The sequence below is a fragment of the Oncorhynchus keta genome, unplaced genomic scaffold, assembly GCF_023373465.1.
Source record: "Oncorhynchus keta strain PuntledgeMale-10-30-2019 unplaced genomic scaffold, Oket_V2 Un_contig_4917_pilon_pilon, whole genome shotgun sequence".
Taxonomy (NCBI): domain Eukaryota; kingdom Metazoa; phylum Chordata; class Actinopteri; order Salmoniformes; family Salmonidae; genus Oncorhynchus; species Oncorhynchus keta.
Genome location: NW_026288028.1, coordinates 166,369 through 182,500, shown reverse-complemented (window position 1 = coordinate 182,500; position 16,132 = coordinate 166,369). Strand labels below are relative to the sequence as shown.

The following is a 16,132-nucleotide window of genomic DNA, read 5'->3' as shown; positions in this document are numbered from 1 at the left end:
TGTGGGGTAGCCCATGAACTGTCTCTAACCCAGCCACCTCAGAACATAATAATGTCTCTAACCCACCCCAATAATGTTGCTGTGTTCCTCTTTCTATTGCAGCATGAGAGAGAGCAGGTCATGACCACCAACGTATGGCTCACACAGGTCAGTTACACTCTGTCTTCACCTCTCTCTCCTTATGCCTCTGTCTTCACCTCTCTCTCCTTATCCCTCTGTCTTCACCTCTCTCTCCTTATATCTCTGTCTTCACCTCTCTCTCCTTATCTCTCTGTCTTCACCTCTCTCTCCTTATCCCTCTGTCTTCACCTCTCTCTCCTTATGCCTCTGTCTTCACCTCTCTCCTTATCTCTCTGTCTTCACCTCTCTCTCCTTATATCTCTGTCTTCACCTCTCTCTCCTTATGCCTCTGTCTTCACCTCTCTCTCCTTATGCCTCTGTCTTCACCTCTCTCTCCTTATCCCTCTGTCTTCACCTCTCTCTCCTTATCTCTCTGTCTTCACCTCTCTCTCCTTATCCCTCTGACTTCACCTTTCTCTCCTTATCTCTCTGTCTTCACCTCTCTCTCCTTATGCCTCTGTCTTCACCTCTCTCTCCTTATCCCTCTGTCTTCACCTCTCTCTCCTTATCTCTCTGTCTTCACCTCTCTCTCCTTATCCCTCTGTCTTCACCTCTCTCTCCTTATGCCTCTGTCTTCACCTCTCTCTCCTTATGCCTCTGTCTTCACCTCTCTCTCCTTTACTCTCTGTATTCACCTCTCTCTCCTTATCCCTCTGTCTTCACCTCTCTCTCCTTATGCCTCTGTCTTCACCTCTCTCTCCTTATCCCTCTGTCTTCACCTCTCTCTCCTTATCTCTCTGTCTTCACCTCTCTCTCCTTATCCCTCTGTCTTCACCTCTCTCTCCTTATCTCTCTGTCTTCACCTCTCTCTCCTTATCTCTCTGTCTTCACCTCTCTCTCCTTATCTCTCTGTCTTCACCTCTCTCTCCTTATCCCTCTGTCTTCACCTCTCTCTCCTTTACTCTCTGTATTCACCTCTCTCTCCTTATCCCTCTGTCTTCACCTCTCTCTCCTTATCCCTCTGTATTCACCTCTCTCTCCTTATCTCTCTGACTTCACCTTTCTCTCCTTATGCCTCTGTCTTCACCTCTCTCTCCTTATCCCTCTGTCTTCACCTCTCTCTCCTTATATCTCTGTCTTCACCTCTCTCTCCTTATCCCTCTGTCTTCACCTCTCTCTCCTTATGCCTCTGTCTTCACCTCTCTCCTTATCTCTCTGTCTTCACCTCTCTCTCCTTATGCCTCTGTCTTCACCTCTCTCTCCTTATATCTCTGTCTTCACCTCTCTCTCCTTATCCCTCTTTCTTCACCTCTCTCTCCTCATCCCTCTGTCTTCACCTCTCTCTCCTTATCCCTCTTTCTTCACCTCTCTCTCCTCATCCCTCTGTCTTCACCTCTCTCCTTATCCCTCTGTCTTCACCTCTCTCCTTATCCCTCTGTCTTCACCTCTCTCTCCTTATCCCTCTGTTTTCACCTCTCTCTCCTTATCTCTCTGTCTTCACCTCTCTCTCCTTATCCCTCTGTCTTCACCTCTCTCTCCTTATCCCTCTGTCTTCACCTCTCTCTCCTTATCCCTCTTTCTTCACCTCTCTCTCCTCATCCCTCTGTCTTCACCTCTCTCTCCTTATCCCTCTGTCTTCACCTCTCTCTCCTTATCCCTCTGTCTTCACCTCTCTCTCCTTATCCCTCTGTTTTCACCTCTCTCTCCTTATCTCTCTTTCTTCACCTCTCTCTCCTTATCCCTCTTTCTTCACCTCTCTCTCCTCATCCCTCTGTCTTCACCTCTCTCCTTATCCCTCTGTCTTCACCTCTCTCTCCTTATCCCTCTGTCTTCACCTCTCTCTCCTCATCCCTCTGTCTTCACCTCTCTCTCCTTATCCCTCTGTCTTCACCTCTCTCTCCTTATCCCTCTGTCTTCACCTCTCTCTCCTCATCCCTCTGTCTTCACCTCTCTCTCCTTATCCCTCTGTCTTCACCTCTCTCTCCTTATCTCTCTGTCTTCACCTCTCTCTCCTTATCCCTCTGTCTTCACCTCTATTTCCTCATCCCTCTGTCTTCACCTCTCTCTCCTTATCTCTCTGTCTTCACCTCTCTCTCCTCATCCCTCTGTCTTCACCTCTCTTTCCTCATCCCTCTGTCTTCACCTCTCTCTCCTTATGCCTCTGTCTTCACCTCTCTCTCCTTATCCCTCTGTCTTCACCTCTCTCTCCTTATCCCTCTGTCTTCACCTCTCTCCTTATCTCTCTGTCTTCACCTCTCTCTCCTTATATCTCTGTCTTCACCTCTCTCTCCTTATGCCTCTGTCTTCACCTCTCTCTCCTTATCCCTCTGTCTTCACCTCTCTCTCCTTATCCCTCTGTCTTCACCTCTCTCTCCTTATCCCTCTGTCTTCACCTCTTATCCCTCTGTCTTCACTTCACCTCTTCTCACCTTATCCCTCTCTGTCTTCACCTCTCTCTCCTTATCCTCTGTCTTCACCTCTCTCTCTCCCCTTATCCCTCTGTCTTCACCTCTCTCCTTATCCCTCTGTCTTCACCTCTCTCTCCTTATCCCTCTGTCTTCACCTCTCTCTCCTTATCCTCTGTCTTCACCTCTCTCTCTTATCCCTCTGTCTTCACCTCTCTCTCCTTATCCCTCTGTCTTCACCTCTCTCCTCCTCTGTCTTCATCTCTCCTGTCTTCACCTCTCTCTCCTTATCCCTCTGTCTTCACCTCTCCTTATCCCTCTGTCTTCACCTCTCTCTCTTATCCCTCTGTCTTCACCTCTCTCCCTTATCCCTCTGTCTTCACCTCTCTCTCCTTATCTCTCTGTCTTCACCTCTCTCTCCTTATCCCTCTGTCTTCACCTCTCTCTCCTTATCCCTCTGTCTTCACCTCTCCCTCTTCTTCTCTGTCTTCACCTCTCTCTCCTTATCTTCCTGTCTTCACCTCTCTCTCCTTATCCCTCTGTCTTCACCTCTCTCTCCTTATCCCTCTGTCTTCACCTCTCTCTCTTATCCCTCTGTCTTCACCTCTCTCTCCTTATCCCTGTCTTCACCTCTCTCTCTTATCCCTCTGTCTTCACCTCTCTCTCCTTATCCCTCTGTCTTCACCTCTCTCTCTTATCCCTCTGTCTTCACCTCTCTCTCCTTATCCCTCTGTCTTCACCTCTCTCTCCTTATCCCTCTGTCTTCACCTCTCTCTCCTTATCCCTCTGTCTTCACCTCTCTCTCCTTATCCTCTGTCTTCACCTCTCTCCTTATCCCTCTGTCTTCACCTCTCTCCTTATCCCTCTGTCTTCACCTCTCTCTCCTTATCCCTCTGTCTTCACCTCTCTCTCCTCATCCCTCTGTCTTCACCTCTCTCCTTATCCCTCTGTCTTCACCTCTCTCTCCTTATCCCTCTGTCTTCACCTCTCTCTCCCTTATCCCTCTGTCTTCACCTCTCCCTCTCTCCTTATATCCCTCTGTCTTCACCTCTCTCTCCTTATCCCTCTGTCTTCACCTCTCTCCTTATCCCTCTGTCTTCATCTCTCCTCTGTCTTCACCTCTCTCTCCTTATCCCTGTCTTCACCTCTCTCTCCTTATCCCTCTGTATTCACCTCTGTCTTCACCTCTCTCTCCTTATCCCTCTGTCTTCACCTCTCTCTCCTTATCCCTCTGTCTTCACCTCTCTCCTTATCCCTCTGTCTTCACCTCTCTCTCCTGTCTTCACCTCTCTCTCCTTATCCCTCTGTCTTCACCTCTCTCTCCTTATCCTCTGTCTTCACCTCTCTCCTTATCCTCTGTCTTCACCTCTCTCTCTTATCCCTCTCTTCACCTCTCTCTCCTTATCCCTCTGTCTTCACCTCTCTCTCCTTATCCCTCTGTCTTCACCTCTCTCCTCATCCCCTCTGTCTTCACCTCTCTCTCCTTATCCCTCTGTCTTCACCTCTCTCTCTCCTTATCCCTCTCTGTCTTCACCTCTCTCTCCTTATCCCTCTGTCTTCACCTCTCTCTCCTTATCCCTCTGTCTTCACCTCTCTCTCCTCTCCCTCTGTCTTCACCTCTCCTCTGTCTTCTTCACCTCTCTCTCCCTCTGTCTATCTCTCTCTGTCTTCACCTCTCCTTATCCCTCTGTCTTCATCCCTCTGTCTTCTTCACCTCTCTCTCCTTATCCCTCTGTCTTCACCTCTCTCTCCTTATCCCTCTGTCTTCACCTCTCTCTCTTATCCCTCTGTCTTCACCTCTCTCTCCTTATCCCTCTGTCTTCACCTCTCCTTATCCCTCTGTCTTCACCTCTCTCTCCTTATCCCTCTGTCTTCACCTCTCTCTCCTTATCCTCTGTCTTCACCTCTCTCTCCTTATCCTCTGTCTTCACCTCTCTCTCCTTATCCCTCTGTCTTCACCTCTCTCTCCTTATCCCTCTGTCTTCACCTCTCTCTCCTTATCCCTCTGTCTTCACCTCTCTCTCCTTATCCCTCTGTCTTCACCTCTCTCTCCTTATCCTCTGTCTTCACCTCTCTCTCCTTATCCCTCTGTCTTCACCTCTCTCTCCTTATCCCTCTGTCTTCACCTCTCTCTCCTTATCCTCTGTCTTCACTTATCCTCTGTCTTCACCTCTCTCCTCCTGTCTTCACCTCTCTGTCTTCACCTCTCTCCTTATCCTCTGTCTTCATCCTCTGTCTTCACCTCTCTCCTTATCCCTTCTGTCTTCACCTCTCTCTCCTTATCCCTCTGTCTTCACCTCTCTCTCCTTATCCCTGTCTTCACCTCTCTCTCCTCCTTATCCCTCTGTCTTCACCTCTCTCTCCTTATCCTCTTTCTTCACCTCTCTCTCCTTATCCCTCTGTCTTCACCTCTCTCTCCTTATCCCTCTGTCTTCACCTCTCTCTCCTTATCCCTCTGTCTTCACCTCTCTCTCCTTATCCCTCTGTCTTCTTTCCTCTCTCTCCTTATCCCTCTGTCTTCACCTCTCTCTCCTTATCCCTCTTATCCCTCTGTTCTTCACCTCTCTCTCCTTATCCCTCTGTCTTCACCTCTCTCTCCTTATCCCTCTGTCTTCACCTCTCTCTCCTATCCCTCTGTCTTCACCTCTCTCTCCTTATCCCTCTGTCTTCACCTCTCTCTCCTATCCCTCTGTCTTCACCTCTCTCTCCTTATCCCTCTGTCTTCACCTCTCTCTCCTTATCCCTCTGTCTTCACCTCTCTCTCCTTATCCCTCTTTCTTCACCTCTCTCTCCTTATCCCTCTGTCTTCACCTCTCTCCTTATCCCTCTGTCTTCACCTCTCTCTCCTTATCCCTCTGTCTTCACCTCTCTCTCCTTATCCCTCTGTCTTCACCTCTCTCTCCTTATCCCTCTGTCTTCACCTCTCTCTCCTTATCCCTCTGTCTTCACCTCTCTCTCCTCATCCCTCTGTCTTCACCTCTCTCTCCTTATCCCTCTGTCTTCACCTCTCTCTCCTTATCCCTCTGTCTTCACCTCTCTCTCCTTATCCCTCTGTCTTCACCTCTCTCTCCTTATCCCTCTGTCTTCACCTCTCTCTCCTTATCCCTCTGTCTTCACCTCTCTCTCCTTATCTCTCTGTCTTCACCTCTCTCTCCTTATCCCTCTGTCATCTCTCTCCTTATCCCTCTGTCTTCACCTCTCCTCCTTATCTCTGTCTCTGTCTTCATCCTCTGTCTCACCTCCTCCTATCCCTCTGTCTTCACCTCTCTCTCCTCCTCATCCCTCTGTCTTCACCTCTCTCTCCTTATCCCTCTGTCTTCACCTCTCTCTCCCTCTGTCTTCATCCTCTGTCTTCACCTCTCTCTCCTTATCCCTCTGTCTTCACCTCTCTCTCTTATCCCTCTGTCTTCACCTCTCTCTCCTTATCCCTCTGTCTTCACCTCTCTCTCCTTATCCCTCTGTCTTCACCTCTCTCTCCTTATCCCTCTGTCTTCACCTCTCTCTTATCCTCTATCCTTATCTCTGTCTTCACCTCTCTCTCCTTATCCTCTGTATCTCTCCCTCTCCTCTTCTTCACTCTCTCTCCCCTTATCCCTCTGTCTTCACCTCTCTCTCCTTATCCCTCTGTCTTCACCTCTCTCTCCTTATCCCTCTGTCTTCACCTCTCTCCTTATCCCTCTGTCTTCACCTCTCTCCTTATCCCTCTGTCTTCACCTCTCTCTCCTTATCCCTCTGTCTTCACCTCTCTCTCCTTATCCCTCTGTCTTCATCCTCTCTCACTTCTGTCTTCATCTCTCTCCTTATCCCTCTGTCTTCACCTCTCTCCTTATCTCTCTGTCTTCACCTCTCTCTCCTTATGCCTCTGTCTTCACCTCTCTCTCCTTATCCTCTGTCTTCACCTCTCTCCTGTCTTCACCTCTCTCTCCTTATCCCTCTGTCTTCACCTCTCTCCTCCCTCTGTCTTCACCTCTGTCTCCCTCCTCTGTCTTCACCTCTCTCCTTATCTCTCTCTGTCTTCACCTCTCTCTCCTTATCCCTCTGTCTTCACTCTCTCTCCTTATCCCTCTGTCTTCACCTCTCTCTCCCTCTGTCTTCACCTATCTCTCCTTATCCCTCTGTCTTCACCTCTCTCTCCTCACCTCTCTCTCCCTTATCCCTCTGTCTTCACCTCTCTCTCCTTATCCCTCTGTCTTCACCTCTCTCTCCTTATCCCTCTGTCTTCACCTCTCTCTCCTTATCCCTCTGTCTTCACCTCTCTCTCCTTATCCCTCTGTCTTCACCTCTCTCTCCTTATCCCTCTGTCTTCACCTCTCTCTCCTCTATCCCTCTTTCTTCACCTCTCTCTCCTCATCCCTCTGTCTTCACCTCTCTCCTTATCCCTCTGTCTTCACCTCTCTCTCCTTATCCCTCTGTCTTCACCTCTCTCTCCTCATCCCTCTGTCTTCACCTCTCTCTCCTTATCCCTCTGTCTTCACCTCTGTCTTCTCTCCTCATCCCTCTGTCTTCACCTCTCTCTCTCCTTATACCTCTGTCTTCACCTCTCTCTCCTTATCCCTCTGTCTTCACCTCTCTCTCCTTTACTCTCTGTCTTCACCTCTCTCTCCTTATCCCTCTGTCTTCACCTCTCTCTCCTTATCCCTCTGTCTTCACCTCTCTCTCCTTATCTCTCTGACTTCACCTTTCTCTCCTTATGCCTCTGTCTTCACCTCTCTCTCCTTATCCCTCTGTCTTCACCTCTCTCTCCTTATATCTCTGTCTTCACCTCTCTCTCCTTATGCCTCTGTCTTCACCTCTCTCCTTATCTCTCTGTCTTCACCTCTCTCTCCCCTTATCTGTCTTCACTGTCTTCACCTCTCTCTCCTTATACCTCCCTCTTATCCCTCTTTCTTCACCTCTCTCTCCTCATCCCTCTTGTCTTCACCTCTCTCTCCTTATCCCTCTTTCTTCACCTCTCTCTCCTCATCCCTCTGTCTTCACCTCTCTCTCCTTATCCCTCTGTCTTCACCTCTCTCTCCTTATCCCTCTGTCTTCACCTCTCTCTCCTTATCTCTCTGTCTTCACCTCTCTCTCCTCATCCCTCTTTCTTCACCTCTCTCTCCTTATCTCTCTGTCTTCACCTCTCTCTCCTTATGCCTCTGTCTTCACCTCTCTCCTTATCTCTCTGTCTTCACCTCTCTCTCCTTATGCCTCTGTCTTCACCTCTCTTTCCTTATATCTCTGTCTTCACCTCTCTCTCCTTATCCCTCTTTCTTCACCTCTCTCTCCTCATCCCTCTGTCTTCACCTCTCTCTCCTTATCCCTCTTTCTTCACCTCTCTCTCCTCATCCCTCTGTCTTCACCTCTCTCTCCTTATCCCTCTGTCTTCACCTCTCTCTCCTTATCCCTCTGTCTTCACCTCTCTCTCCTTATCTCTCTGTCTTCACCTCTCTCTCCTCATCCCTCTTTCTTCACCTCTCTCTCCTTATCCCTCTGTCTTCACCTCTCTCTCCTTATGCCTCTGTCTTCACCTCTCTCTCCTTATCTCTCTGTCTTCACCTCTCTCTCCTCATCCCTCTTTCTTCACCTCTCTCTCCTTATCCCTCTGTCTTCACCTCTATCTCCTTATCCCTCTGTCTTCACCTTTCTCTCCTTATCCCTCTGTCTTCACCTCTCTCTCCTTATCCCTCTTTCTTCACCTCTCTCTCCTCATCCCTCTGTCTTCACCTCTCTCTCCTTATCCCTCTTTCTTCACCTCTCTCTCCTCATCCCTCTGTCTTCACCTGTCTCTCCTTATCCCTCTGTCTTCACCTCTCTCTCCTTATCCCTCTGTTTTCACCTCTCTCTCCTTATCTCTCTGTCTTCACCTCTCTCTCCTTATCCCTCTGTCTTCACCTCTCTCCTCCTTATCCTCTGTCTTCTCTCCTTATCCCTCTTCACCTCTCCTTATCCCTCCTTCATCCTCTGTCTTCACCTCTCTCTCCTTATCCCTCTTTCTTCACCTCTCTCTCCTTATCCCTCTGTCTTCACCTTTAACTCTGAATCCACCTGTCTTCACCTCTCTCTCCTTATCTCTCTGTCTTCACCTCTCTCTCCTCATCCCTCTGTCTTCACCTCTATTTCCTCATCCCTCTGTCTTCACCTCTCTCTCCTTATGTCTCTGTCTTCACCTCTCTCTCCTTATCCCTCTGTCTTCACCTCTCTCTCCTTATCTCTCTGTCTTCACCTCTCTCTCCTTATCTCTCTGTCTTCACCTCTCTCTCCTTATCCCTCTGTCTTCACCTTTCTCTCCTTATCCCTCTGTCTTCACCTCTCCTTCCTTATCTCTCTGTCTTCACCTCATCTCTCCTTATCCCTCTGTCTTCACCTCTATCTCCTTATCCCGCTGTCTTCACCTCTCTCTCCTTATCCCTCTGTCTTCACCTCTCTCTCCTTATCCCTCTGTCTTCACCTTTCTCTCCTTACCCCTCTGTCTTCACCTCTCCTTCCTTATCTCTCTGTCTTCACCTCATCTCTCCTTATGCCTCTGTCTTCACCTCTCTCTCCTTATCTCTCTGTCTTCACCTCTCTCTCCTTATCTCTCTGTCTTCACCTCTCTCTCCTTATCTCTCTGTCTTCACCTCTATCTCCTTATCCCTCTGTCTTCACCTTTCTCTCCTTATCCCTCTGTCTTCACCTCTCTCTCCTTATCCCTCTGTCTTCACCTCCTCTCTCCTTATCCCTCTGTCTTCACCTTTCTCTCCTTATCCCTCTGTCTTCACCTTTCTCTCCGAATCCATCTGTCTTCACCTCTATCTCCTTATCCCTCTGTCTTCACCTTCACCTCCTCTCTCCTCTCCTAGTTAAATTTGATTTAACTAGCTAAGTTAGTTAAGAACAAATTGTTATTTACAATGACAGCCTACCCCGACCAAACCCGAACCCGGACGACGCTGGGCCAGTTGTGCCCAGCACTGTCCCTATGGGACTCTCAATCACGGCCGGTTGTGATACAGCCTGGAATCAAACCAGGGACTGTAGTGACGCCGCTAGCACTGAGATGCATTGCACTGCGCCATTCGGGAGCATCACATTGCAGTATGCGGCAGAGAGAGACACAGTTCTGTATTGTTGTTGTGAGAGACTAATCCTGGCATGCTCCTGAGTTCTGACCCTGTTCTACACAGCTGGTTCTCTGTGTGTCTGCAGCTGGGGCCTGCAACATAACACACTGCCCAGTGGACAGGTTCACACACACATGCACACGCACAGCTGTAAATGCACTAATGTGTATAAATCAGTTTTGAACAGTTATGGAAACCTGTTTGTGTGTGTCTGTGTGTGTGTACACAGGTGTGTGTCTGTGTGTGTGTACACATGTGCGTGTGTGAAGGTGTTGATGGTCTGTAATTGAATAGAGAATGAGCATACGTGTTTTATGAGGCCCTTGGTCGTAGCCAAGAGGAGATGCCAAGGACACCAGTCCTGTAACGGTTTTCTTCCGTTGAAGGAGAGGACCAAAGCTCATCGTGGTTAGTGTTAAACATCTTTAATATAGACGATAACCGAGAACACTTCAAAAATACAAAACAATAAATGTGAAAACCGAAACAGTCTTGTGCGGTGAAACAAACACAAACACAGAAACAATCACCCACAAAACAACAGTGAGACCCAGGCTACCTAAGTATGATTCTCAATCAGAGACAACTAACGACACCTGCCTCTGACTGGGAACCATACTAGGCCGAACACAGAAAAACAACCTAGACACAAAATATAGAATGCCCACCCAACTCACGTCCTGACCAACTAAAACAAACAATTAACACAATAACTAGGGTCAGACTGTGACAAGTCCTGAGCCACGAGAGCCACTGCTATCACTTTCGCCACCATTCTGGCTCTGATAATACCATAACACATCACTGTTTCACAGAGCCACCTTCAATCATGTGTGTCTGGGAGGCAAACTCACACACACACACACACACACACACACACACACACACACACACACACACACACACACACACACACACACACACACACACACACACACACACACACACACACACACACACACACACACACACACACACACACACACATACATACATACATACATACATACATACATACATACATACATACATACATACATACATACATACGCACACGCACTCACTGTCACACACGCGATCTGGATACCTCTTTGGCAGGCGGCCATTTCAGTCAGGATGATTAGATGTGTGTTTGAGTGAGTGTTTTTAACTGACTTACTATAGGGTCATGGTAGACATTAGTCCTTCTGTCTTACATCTCTAATTAATGGAGCTGAGTTATCACACTGTTCCTGGACAGGACAGTAAAGGTCTCTATAGGAACATATTTACATGAAGATCATTATGGAAAGTAAAGATGCATTTCACTGAGTGTTATTTCAAAAGTGAAGCTCACAGCAGCTGTTTGTGGGTCTCACACTATTCTATGACTTTTGATTGGTCACTAATTCTCCTCTGTGATTGGTTACTAACAATCTTCTCAGCTATGTGATTGGTCACTGACTCTCCTCTCTGCTCTGTGATTGGTTACTAACAATCTTCTCAGATGTGTGATTGGTCACTGACTCTCCTCTCTACTTTATGATTGGTTACTAACAATCTTCTCAGATGTGTGATTGGTCACTAACTCTCCTCTCTGCTGTATGATTGGTTAGTAACAATCTTCTCAGCTGAGTGATTGGTCATGAACTCTGTTCTCTGGTCTGTGATTGGTGTCCAGGAATGGCAGGACTACCGTCTGACTTGGGTCCCTGAGGAGTTTGATGGCATGGAGAAGGTCAGACTGCCTTCCAAACACATCTGGCTGCCCGACGTTGTGCTGTATAACAAGTGAGTTACACACACACACACACACACACACACACACACACACACACACACACACACACACACACACACACACACACACACACACACACACACACACACACACACACACACACACACACACACACACACACACACACACACACACATCTAGCTGCCTGACGTTGTTCTGTATAACAAGTGAGTTACACACAATGTCAATACTATTTGAATCCACAAATCACATTACAGTGAAGATCCAAACATTTTAAAGACACGGATATCTGGACACTTATAGATACAGAAAGCACCTCCTTCTCCAAACGGCTAAGCTGTCCATGACCGCTGACACAGAGCAGTACCTTGGTGGCAGCGTTGCTTTTGTCCTCTGCAGGCCGGTAATCTGAAGGCCACATACTGTCAGCCTAAGCACATGGCCGAGACTCCCAAATATCAGCGCCACAAGTTTGCAGTGATAACCAAGGCTGTTGAGGCATGACACTATGGGCTAGTGCTTCAGCAACTGTCTGCTCTACGTAGGTGTCAAAAGAGCAACCAACTTACACACACACACACACACACACACACACACACACACACACACACACACACACACACACACACACACACACACACACACACACACACACACACACACACACACACACACACACACACACACACACTCCAAGTTCCTCAACTCCAGTCTTCTAGTCCCTATCTTATCGTAGTCTCTTAGCCCGGTGTAAGTTATCTTATCAGAGTGTCTTAACCTTGTGTAAGCTATCTTATCAGTGAAAGTGAACTGTCTGGCCTCGATCTCCTCTTTCTCTAATGCCGTCTTACACTGCCGTCTTAACCAACCGGCGGGGCTAAACGGATCAATATCTTGATCTTCTTCCATTGCTCTCCTTTGTTCTCTACCTGAGGTATTTGACCCCTTCCCTACCTGAGGTATTTGACCCCTTCCCTACCTGAGATATTTGACCCCTTCCCTACCTGAGGTATTTGACCCATTCCCTACCTGAGGTATTTGACCCCTTCCCTACCTGAGGCATTTGACCCCTTCCCTACCTGAGGCATTTGACCCCTTCCCTACCTGAGGCATTTGACCTGTTCCCTACCCGAGGGATTTGACCTGTTCCCTACCCGAGGGATTTGATCTGTTCTCTACCCGAGGGATTTGACCCCTCTCTACCCGAGGGATTTGACCCGTTCTCTACCTGAGGGATTTGACCTGTTCCCTACCCGAGGGATTTGACCTGTTCTCTACCTGAGGGATTTGACCTGTTCTCTACCTGAGGGATTTGACCCGTTCTCTACCTGAGGGATTTGACCCGTTCTCTACCTGAGGGATTTGACCTGTTCTCTACCCGAGGGATTTGATCTGTTCTCTACCCGAGGGATTTGACCCCTCTCTACCCGAGGGATTTGACCCCTCTCTACCCGAGGGATTTGATCCGTTCTCTACCTGAGGGATTTGACCCCTCTCTACCCGAGGGATTTGACCCGTTCTCTACCTGAGGGATTTGACCTGTTCCCTACCCGAGGGATTTGACCTGTTCTCTACCTGAGGGATTTGACCTGTTCCCTACCCGAGGGATTTGACCTGTTCTCTACCTGAGGGATTTGACCTGTTCTCTACCTGAGGGATTTGACCTGTTCTCTACCTGAGGGATTTGACCTGTTCTCTACCCGAGGGATTTGACCTGTTCTCTACCTGAGTTCTCTTGAGTTGTCCTAGCTGTGTCCAGGTTAAGGAAGGATGATGTTCACCTGAGCAGTGACCAGCATGTTTATATAAGGAGTCGTGTGTTACTTTGCAGTCCTGATACGCATCACACCCTCGTCTATCTGACCTTCTCCATCTTTCTGCCGTCAGAGAGAGAGAGTGTGTGTGTGTGTGTGTGTGTGTGTGTGTGTGTGTGTGTGTGTGTGTGTGTGTGTGTGTGTGTATGTGTGTGTGTGTGTGTGTGTGTGTGTGTGTGTGTGTGTGTGTGTGTGTGTGTGTGTGTGTGTGTGTGTGTGTGTGTGTGTGTGTGAGAGAGATATCTTCTGTGGTCATCTTACCTGGCTGTCTGTAACAGTAGAGTCTTACCAGTCCTGCCCCTGTCACCCAGTCCTGCCTGTGTGAGATGTGGCTGAGGCTGTGTGATAAAGGATCTGTAGTGAGAATGGAGGAAATCTAATGAGACACACAGAGAGCTGAAGTGACATTTACACCCATTTATAGGAAAAAGTGTGTCTCGCACTTTTTTGGTCATTTTAATCTGTATGTATTACTAATTTGTTTTTAAAGATGTGATCGATTTTAAAGGGCATGCATTTTATATACTGTATTTTAATATTTAAAATCCTTCCAATAGTCTAACGTTCTCTCTCTTTCCACCCCTCCTTCCTTAGTGCTGACGGAATGTACGAGGTCTCCTTCTACTCCAACGCGGTGGTCTCCCATGACGGCAGTATCTTCTGGCTGCCTCCAGCCATCTACAAGTCAGCCTGTAAGATCGAGGTCAAACACTTCCCCTTCGACCAGCAGAACTGCACCATGAGGTTCCGCTCCTGGACCTACGACCGCACAGAGATCGACCTGATCCTGAGGTCCGACGTGGCCAGCATGGACGACTTCACACCCAGCGGAGAGTGGGACATCATCGCCCTGCCGGGCGCCGCAACGAGAACCCTGCCGACCCCACCTACGTAGACATCACCTATGACTTCATCATCCGCAGGAAACCTCTGTTCTACACCATCAACCTCATCATCCCCTGTGTCCTCATCACCTCTCTGGCTATCTTAGTGTTCTATCTGCCCTCTGACTGTGGAGAGAAGATGACCCTGTGTATCTCTGTCCTGCTGGCCCTCACAGTGTTCCTCCTGCTGATCTCTAAGATCGTCCCCCCCACCTCCCTGGACGTTCCTCTGGTCGGGAAGTACCTGATGTTCACCATGGTCCTGGTGACCTTCTCTATTGTCACCAGTGTGTGTGTTCTCAACGTGCACCACCGCTCACCCACCACACACACCATGCCCCCCTGGGTCAAGCTGGTGTTCCTCAACAAATTGCCTGCGCTGCTCTTCATGCGCCAGCCCCAGAACAGCTGCGAGCGTCAGAAGCTGCGCCAGCGACGGAGGGGCCAGGAGCAGAGGGAGGGGGGCAGGGATGGGGGCTCCGCCGGGGGGCTGATGGTGGGCCTGGGGCTGGGGGGCGGAGGGGGTGGCACGGATAACAACGAACCCTGTACGTGTTACGTGAACCGGGCATCAGTGAAACAGTTTGTAGGGGAGCTGGGAGGGGGCGCGGGGGGAGGAGGGTCGATGGAGGGGCTGAACGGGCTGAGGGAAGACAGGGAGGGGGCAGGGGAACCGGCCCAGGGGGAAACAGGTAGGAGGGGACCCAGCCCTGACCCAGGCCGTGCTAGGACAAGCCTGCCCTGGGTTGGAGGAGGCTGTTGACGGGGTCCGCTTCATCGCCAACCACATGAAGACTGAAGACGACGACCAGAGTGTGAGTGACGTAGAAATGCACCATGTATTCACCGTTCACTCCAACTATATATCACATTATATATCTGATGTCTTGCCCCTGTTCTGCCATACACATCATAGAATGTTACTTACACTCGGTCTAGAAGGCCATATATCTACACTTATTCACAGCAGATAGGCCTGTTTCTAGACGGCAGTGTTTTTAACGTTCGTTTGGACTGATGCCCGACTGAGCGTTCTGCATCCTCATCATTAAGCGCTGATGAAGATTTCATCCAAAGAGCATTACAGTGGCTTGGAAATACAATGACATTCAAAAGGAGGCAAATCATTATGAGGAAAACCTTTCGTCATCATTTTGATGTCACCAGATTGACTTTAAATGCAGTATAACGTTAGCTAGCTAGCTAAGATTGAGGGGAGGACACCGGATTTTAACTAGCTTACGTTAGCATGGCTAGCTAACGACTTTGCTAGCTAATAACTTCATTGCCGTCTGTTTGAAGTACATTTGATGACATGATAATGATGTCAAAGTTGTGTCCTACTAAATATTTGCCCACTTTAGCAATATAATCATATTTCCAGTCCACTATAGTGTAATTTAGACTAAACAGCCAATAGCCTCTGTTCAGAATGACTGGGCGTATCACGACTTTTGGGCACCACTATGGTGGAGGGCAGCTTGAGAACGTTCATAACAATGGCATGATGCGACCGAGTGACGGAGGTGCAACCTATGAATAGCTACCACCTACTGCTACATTCTAGGGAGAATAACTATGGGTGAATGGTTATGAATTCATGGGCTACACTTGTTCTGCTCTGAATATTTAACACAGTTTTAATCTCAGCTACTGTATGATATCAGCATTGTGAGTGAATAAAACAGGGCTCTCCCAATGTAGTAGGAGTAGAGGAGTAGAAAGAGAGGAGGATGAACGACAGGGGGGGGGGGGATTTGTCCTTCAGTGGGCAGGGATGCCTGAAGGCATGGAGAGGGAGGAAAGAACATTCTCCTGGAATGAGAGACCCTGACATAGTGAATTAACAGTCCTTGTAATTTTGTCCATCAGCGCGACTCATCATCTCCACGGTTACCGTCCGTCTCCATGCTGACCACTTTTAAGACCCACCTGATCCTTCTTTCACTTCAGGTCCTCCCTCCTGTCCTCTTCAAGTCATCATCACCCCTCCCTTCTCTCTCCTCCTCTATCCCCTTCCCTGCAGTACTCATCCATCCCTTATTCCCCTACACCCGGTCTCTTTTTCTCTCCCCTCTCCTCTCTCCTCCTCTATCCCCTTCCCTGCAGTACTCATCCATCCTTATTCCCGTACACCCGGTCTCTCTTT

The 16,132-nt window shown here is 48.7% G+C and overlaps 1 pseudogene; it reads left to right on the top strand.

The window, feature by feature from the left end:
- The window catches only part of LOC118381057 (neuronal acetylcholine receptor subunit beta-2-like), a 69,899-nt pseudogene that overhangs the window by 44,782 nt on the left and 8,985 nt on the right, over positions 1-16,132 (top strand).